The sequence below is a fragment of the Anas acuta genome, chromosome Z (genome assembly GCF_963932015.1).
Source record: "Anas acuta chromosome Z, bAnaAcu1.1, whole genome shotgun sequence".
Taxonomy (NCBI): domain Eukaryota; kingdom Metazoa; phylum Chordata; class Aves; order Anseriformes; family Anatidae; genus Anas; species Anas acuta.
In genome coordinates, this window is record NC_089017.1 from 1,585,034 (window position 1) to 1,591,606 (window position 6,573).

Here is a 6,573-nt window from a genome sequence, read left to right on the forward strand (position 1 = left end):
AACAAATGAAGAGAAGAGTGAGTTCAATTAGCTCCTGAATTGACAGGACCTTGCTGTAAGGAAAGGAATACACCAAATCCCAGAATACTTCTGCATTACGGTGAAGAAATTACTTCTTCATGGTATTACTACTTTCTAAGTTGTAGTAGGTTTGAAGTTTAAAGGGATTCCAGGAAATCTGTAAGTGCTATCACAGACTTCACTCAGCTGACCTCTATTTGTACCAGATTGGAAAATATGAATTGGGTACCTAACTACCATAAATCTCCTTCACACTCCCACATCCCATATACATTTATTCAATCTGGATGAACTGATTCTTTTTTCAAAATTCTCTCTGATAACATTCATTTAGCTGTATGTAAAGAAGCATTCATGTAAGGAATGAAAAAGGAGAGAAAGAGAGAAAGTGGAAGAGGAGAAAAAGAAATCTTCAGTGAGTCATTTTGTATATGACAGAATAAAAAAGACTCATGTCAAAGAAGCCTCCTAAAACTAACATGCCTTGAGCTGATTATAAATAAAACATGTTTCTATTTTCCACACCATTTCCTGAGGCATCTCTCATTTCACCCAAGGCCTGCAAATAAGTTTTGTTATTGGTTGTTGTTGGAGTTTTGAGGGCTTGGATTTTTTGGGGGGATGGCAGGGCGTGGGAGGAGGGGTAGGTGTTGTTTTTAGGGAGGCTGGCAGTGTTTTGTTGTTGTTGTTTTGTTGCTTTTGTTTTTTGTTTTTCCTAGACTGCAATTCAGATTATAGCATCTTCTAAATATTCATTATACTGACCATTCACAGATGTCAACTATAGTTTATGGTAGATTTTGTGCAGGTGAGTTCCAGCTCAGGCTCTCAGGACATCAGCATTATAATCTCTATGGGACCTTGGTTTCCTCATTTTATCCAATAGGACCCAGACACAGCTGCTCCAGCCAATTAAACCCAGCATAGTAAGTGTTCACACAAGGAGGATGAGAAAGACAAAGAAAGTCCATTTTTATTTGAAAGACAAAGGAAAATAAATTTCCAGAATGATTATTAATGTTTGTCCCTATAGAATAAAAAAGGGAAGCATTTAAAGAACTCCTGAGTGACTGAACAGCAACAAAACACTCAACTTTCAGGAATGTAACACTCAGCTTTCACAGAATCACTGATTTCCTTTTAGACAGCAAAATGCAACTGCCTTAAGTAGGAGTAATTATGTTGGAAAATTATTGTAGCTCACCATACTAGAGTCTCCACTGAATAGTATAAGTGATGATACTAAGTACAAAGTAGTACAAAAAATAGTACAAAGGATGTGGTCTGGTGGAAGAAGTGAAAGGTAGCAGGACTGCAAAAGAGGTCATCCGCTTCTCATGATAATTTTCTTGTATCATTAAATCAATAGCATTCTTGTGCTGAAGGCACAGGCATGGGCTTCATATGTCTTTCCAGGCTGACCATGTGCAACCTCTGACTATTTTATGCTTTGATTTCTCATCTCTGAATTGTGACCATTACCCAGGACTGGCAAGAACAAAACAGACAAACAAACAAACAACAACCACAACTACAACAAAAAAGAACACAACTTCAAAGAATGCAAAATAATTTCTGATATTAGTAAAAATCTAGATAATCAGCAGTTCCTTTTTTTTGTATTTTTAGTGATTTTTTTTCTTGCTCCTGCATCTGCATACATCTGTTGACTTCCCTGTCATACACCTGTTGACTTCAGAATCTTTGAGCAAATCAAGCCAAATATAGAATCTGAATTTAGCTAATTTCCTATACATTTCATGAAAGTAGGTGGCTATATAAAGAAACAGACCTGTGAAATATACCTTAGTAAAGGTAAAGCTGCAGCGTGTGATCCTCATTTAGTTCCAGAGAATCCATAAACACAGTGGATTTAGGGAAATATATTTTCACTAGAGACTGAATCTGTGCCAAATTCAGCTTACAACAAGAGGAACACTTATGGGAAAAGAGTATTAATTAGTTTTGCTGATCATGGAAAGGTATATGTTCTTATCAGTTTGATTTTCTACAAACCTGAGGATGGTGTGGCCTGGAGTATCTACATGTTCCTACTGGTGTCCCCCCTTTGAAACAACTGGTAGCTCTGATAAGTGGATCAGCCTCAAAAGTTTAATTGACATATATTTCCAAAGAGGTGAATCTTATGGGAGAGACTATGTATGTACAGTCATTATTGAGACTGAATAAAAGGCTGATCCCATTCACCAGTGTCTAAACAATATGCAGTAATGCACAGTGCAAAAGCTTTTATTTCACTGTCAAGATAATTAATGGGGAAAAAATTAGGTGTATGCTAAAAGGGCAAAAACTGTTAGCATAGCTTAGTGAAGTACTAAAAATCCCAGAGGTTCTAATCCAAACATCAATAACTCTGGGTCATCTTTTTCTTTTTCTGCCTTTTTTTTTTCTTTTTTTTTTTTTTTCTTTTTTTCTTCCTGGTTGCATGTAGAGAAGGAGAAGTGAAAGAAACAAAAGAAAAAAAATGGCAACCTTTTATTAACATCAGTTGAAAAAAATACAAAACTCTTACTTTGACCAAAAATAAAAAAAAACGGTTTAATTTCTAGAAAAATTGTAGTATCTGGGCTTGCATCCCCTATTGACTGATGTTAAATGGGACTTAGAACAATATAGGTAAAATGCTTACTATCTGACTTTGATCTTTCTACTTAAACTACTACTTTAATCTATTATAAATATTGTCATGCTTCTTGGATAATTTTATTTCAAATACCTGTTAAAACCAAGCACCAGCATTAAGTCTTTTCTAAGTAGAATGAAGAAGTCACTTGTTACATTACTTAATCACTTAATTGACTGTTTTTGTTTTGTTTGTTTTGTTTGTTTGCTTGTTTGTTTAAATGTCTTATCCTTCAAAGGTGTTTCCTCTGCCCTACATGTATTACATTAACCTAATGGTTTATTTGGGCTATTTTCCCCACTTTTTTTTTTTTTTTTCCTGTATGTTCTAGCAAGAAGCAGTTTCCTATACTGGGATTAAGTATAAACCTTGTGTCTTAAATTTCAGTAAAATCATCAAAGCTAAATAGTGGTATAGAATGAGTATAACAATTCAAGGATATTTCATCATCAGAAAAAAAAAAAAAAATTAGTATTAACATCATATGTGCAGGTTTTAGGTCAGAGCCTTAGCTAAATTACTGTAACTTCATACACCTCTTGTTTAGGCTCCGATTAGAAGTAGATTTCACAGAGATTTGGAATTTATACTAACCCCATATCTTTTGGTAAAGAATACATGATGCTATACATAGTATTTACTCAAATTAATTCATGATGGTTACAGTGCTCATGAGACATGATTATGCCAGTCATTTCAAATTCTTACTAATTAAAAAATTGCTGCAACACCACCATTTATCAGCAGGACCAATATTCTATTGCTGCTCATCAGATGGCTGAAATATTCATTCTGTCCATAGCTGAAAGAACCTCTGTTGGCTGTCAGTCATACACTAGCATATATAGGATGTAGACCCATATTTGCAGCTTTCCCATCGATATATCCTAAAGAACTGTTTGCCAATAACATGGTTTTCTAAGGTATAAGTCATTGGTGTTACCAGTCAGGATCACTACTGTGAGGAAATAGAAAATCAGGCATATGAAACTCTATACAGACAAAGAAGACTGAAAAGCAGGACTCTTGCGTCTTCTTCTGGTGATTACTGTATACTTAATATGTCATTTACTTCCAGGTTTTGACTCCTTTAGGCAGAAGAGTGAACACCAGTATTTGTACTGGTTTCAGAGAAACAGTCCATATCTATTTACCCAACTCTTTTTAACAAAGGTGTGCTATTGACTTCAGCAGAATCAGGACAAAGCTGGTTAACCTCTGACTTCTTCATTGTGACCCTCTTAAGAGGTAAACAACCATATTGGTCTTACTGGAGTGCTATATGACTGAAAATATATCTGCAAGAAAAACGTGATCCCTAGAAAAAAGGTATTGTATATGCATTACTATGTATACAGCATTATTTATAAATGCTTTAGCAAGTGGGTAACTTGCTTTGGGCTTTGTCTGAATAGAAGTTTCTATATAAATGCAAATTATTTATTTCTATAGTAATATTTGTTTTTCAGGCAAGTTTATTTTCCCTTTGTTTCCTAGCTCTGAACACCCAACAGATTCCACTTCACCTGTATTTTATTCAAAGTTTGTTTCACTTATGCCCACAATCTCCTTGTTCTATATAAGAAATTGCTTTCAATTACACATATATCACAGCACTTAAACATTAGTCTCACTTTCCTGTGGTTAATAATTCACCTTATATTCTAACATCCATCAACATAAAATCAGCATAACAACTTTTATGAATCCCTTTATCATCAACACATTCCAAATGCTTATACAATTCACACTACAGATTCACATAGGAACTGGCTTAATAGCCCTTAAAGTTGCTATAATGTTCACATCCTTTCAATCATAGAATTATTGTTCATGTTTTCAGACAAGACCCTTTTTAGTCATTTTATGTTATTATCTCATATTTCTTTACACCCCTCAAGCTGGATCTGCATCTCAATAAAGCTGGTACAAACTGGTGTAAAATCACTGTACTTTCTCGAGTTACTTTACACTCACACCAGTGTAATTAAATTAAATGTAACTGGTGTTTAACAATACTTTGTAGGAGGAGAATGGGAAGGTGGAGGAGGGAACTGATTCTCCATTAAATTTCTATAACCTTTCACCAGGTAACAGACTTTCTCTTATTTAAATTTTGTTTATACATTTATTTTTTCTTAGTGAAAACATCCTAGTCACTCACATTTTTTCAGCCATTTAGTCACTCATATTTTTTCACATTTTCAGTCAAATAAAGTTGAAGTTACCTTTTTTACCTAGAGGTTGTCATTCCTCAAGTTCACTCTCCTTATCTGAACACAGTTCAGCAGTTCTAAAGTCTGACTTCCCCATCACATACACACCTCCTATTGAAGTCAATGGCAGTCGTCTGCACATCTGTCAGGATAATCAAGTCCCAAGTTTAGTATCACTATCAATTTAAGACTTAATTTTATCATTTCCATAGGCCATCTGGGCTTTTTTCCCTGTTGGAGTTTCACAGTGACTTTGTCTTCCTGTGTTTCCTGTTACTTCTGTCCGAATTTCAATAATTCATTCCCTTCTGAAGGGAGTGTTTTTCTATACCTCACCTTTTCCTTTTCCCTCCACTAAACTTTATTCCCTCAGACTATGAAAAATTCCTAGAAACAGCCACAAGTGAGGTGTGACAGAGAGGCTGCTGAGACTTTTCTTCCTATGTTAGTCATTGTTGGGTGATATTCGGTTGTAGATTTAATTAATGGCAATTATTAATTCATGAATTCATATTGCATTAGCACCTAGAAGCTCTATTATGAACCCCCATTGTGCTTATTAATGTACACCCACATAACAAGCTGTTAACTTCACATTTTGGGGCATTGAATGAATAAAAATGCAATTACAACTGTGACTATATTAATGGCCTGATTCTTCTTTTTTTTTTTTTTTTTTTTTTTTTTTTTTTTTTACAATGTGTATATGCCACAATAGCTCAATGGGGGTAAATAAAAAGACATCAAAAGGCATCAATATTCTAGATTTATAATGATGGTGGATCTTTGAGGATGTATTATCCTGGGATCACAGAATAACAAGACTCCACAACCTCTCTGGGCAACCTGTTCCAGTGATCCATCATACGCACAATAAGGTGTTTCCTGGTATTCAGCGGGACTTTCCTCTGCTTCAGTTTGTGCCCATTGCCCCTTGTCCTGTCACTGGGCATCATCCCACAAGGTATTTATAGACTGATAAGATTCCCCCACAGAGCTCTCTCTTTTCCTGGCTGAATGGTCCCAGCTCTCTCAGCCTTTCTTTCCTCATATGAGAGGCACTCCAGCCACCTGACCATCTTATATAGCCCTTCACTGGACTCTATCCAGTATGTCCATGTCTCTCCTGTACTGATGAGCTCAGAGATGGAACCCCCAAACTGCTAAAACCTGGGCTTGAACCAGGAGCCTTTAGATCTTCAGTCTAACGCTCTCCCAGCTGAGCCACTTCAGCCCAGCCCTATGAATTAATATTCACAAAACCTGACACAACATAATTGTCTTTCAGACTTTTACAATTCAGTACACCATTTGCTAAAAAAGTGCAAACATCATTCTCCCAGTATATGTGAGTCTTCCACTTTACATGTGCCATGGTGACGGCATTCCCCAGAGGGCATGTCCCTTAAACAGAGGAATCTAATCTATATAATAATCTTTGATTATTCTCTAGATGACAGATCAATCTCCATTAATAATAATAATAATAATAATAATAATAATAATAATAATAAATATTCACTGCATCAAGACTGAGTTCCTAACTCTTAGAAGCAACTAATTATAAATACATGTGGGCATCAAGCTGCAGCAAGTTTACATATTTACATTTTCATGGTTGACCAAACTTCATCTATGATTTTTTAAATTTACACAAAATTATTGAATTCATGAGGATAACTCTAAAATAAT

The 6,573-nt window shown here is 35.3% G+C and overlaps 1 non-coding gene across 1 annotated transcript; it reads right to left on the reverse strand.

Moving 5' to 3' along the window:
• Positions 1-6,042: 6,042 nt before the first annotated feature.
• Positions 6,043-6,115, reverse strand: TRNAF-GAA (transfer RNA phenylalanine (anticodon GAA)). Its single transcript has one exon. It is a non-coding gene; the product is annotated as a tRNA-Phe (tRNA).
• Between the last annotated feature and the right edge of the window lie 458 nt (positions 6,116-6,573).